Consider the following 1,727-nt stretch of genomic DNA (forward strand, 5'->3'; position numbering starts at 1 on the left):
AGACTACCTCCTGTCAGCACCCCAAGGTGATGGAGTTTTCTCTACACTGTACCTGCAGCTTGCATGTTAATGTTGTAAAGGATATCTCTGCAGCTTCTCTTGAGGATAATGTGAAAACAGGTCAGAAAGAAATCACTTGGTGCTGTGGGTCAGGACTGGGAATGGTTCTTGTCCTCCCTCTCTTTTTGCCACAACACTGTGGCAAACTGCAACTATGAAGTTCTGCTTCCTGGCTTGGGCAGCAACAGAAACAATCCCCATCTTTGAGCACAACAGGGATGTCTGTGGCTACAGGAGCTACTTGTACAGAATCAGCCCGATAGAAAAATGTTTCAAGGACACCAATGTTGGAGATTTCTTCAATCTGCAAAGGCAATGGCAGGCTTTGTCCCCAGCAAAATGCACACAGCTGGTGTGGCCTGGGAGATTCCACATAACCTCATGCTACAGTTCTTTACTTTGATCATCTTGGAAGCTGAGGGAAAACAGCTGGTGTGATACAGATCAACTCGTACAATTTAAACTGAGAGGTACCTTCTTACAGTGGGGCTCATTTTGCAAGGTCCTGTGGAGCCTGAGCTCATGTAGTAGTCTAGGATTGAAAAAAAAAAAAAAAAGAAAGCATATAAATTGCTGTTAGCATCTCTAGAAATGAACTAAACATCCACATCAATATAAATTGTACCTCAGGACAGTGTTGGGACCTCAAGCACTGTCTTTACGACCCTAGGTCACTCAAGGTTTAATCAAGAATGATTTCTCTTCACCTAACATGAAATGTAGTTGCATGCTTGAAAAATTCTGCTTCTCATGGTGAATCACAGAGCCTCCCCAATGTTTTATGGTTTGTTGAGCACTGGTGCTCCACCTGTAAAGGGCTGGCTTGTGCAGCTCACAAACCTGTGTGCACTGAGTCCCTCTATCACCACAGGGAGACCTATAAAAAGGCTTGCCATAAAAGCACTGAGCAGCTATGCAGGACTTTGTGAACCTGGAGCTCTGCATGACTTTTCTCCAATAGTCAATGTTGAAAACAGAGTGACAGCTTGTGATGAAGGCTAAAGGACAGCTCCAGGCTCCCAAACTCTGCAGCTGTATTTCACCAGATGCCCAAGAAAACACTAATTGCAGGGTTCTTGCTCTGACAGGACACAACACAGAAGCTCACAGAAAAGATGTGCAAAGGCATGGTGCTGTCCCAGCACAAACCACCATGTGACTCTTCAGCCTCACAATCAGATCAAACCTGGGCAGGCAGGAATAAAATAAACAGACAGAGAGAGAAAAAAATTAAAATAAGAGAGTGAGAGATTGCACAGAAAGGTAAAGTCATTCTTCAGCCTGTTGAGTCATGTCAGAGACTGTAAGAAGAATGCTTCAGACTATTTCAGCAGAAGGCACTACATGTAAGGGTTAAAATGTTGTCAGCTCTGCTCTCAACAGTTGTGCAAACACAAGAAAAAACATCAATGCAATCAATTGCTTTCTGATGAGCACTACTCAGGACAATTTCAGGTGAGGTGGGTGGAACAGGAATATTTTAAAATATTGTAAAAAATGTGCCAAAACCCCCGTAGTTTACGTATAATACATGAATGAGAACAAAAGAAAGGAAAAGGTAGCTTTAATACCTCATTTGATGATTTTACTGTCCAAATTCTGCCAGAAACAGTTTTTGTATAATGTCTACTTCTTAGAGGACCCCTCATACTCTTCAGCACAGTACT

Source organism: Camarhynchus parvulus, chromosome 5 (genome assembly GCF_901933205.1).
Source record: "Camarhynchus parvulus chromosome 5, STF_HiC, whole genome shotgun sequence".
Classification (NCBI taxonomy): Eukaryota; Metazoa; Chordata; class Aves; order Passeriformes; family Thraupidae; genus Camarhynchus; species Camarhynchus parvulus.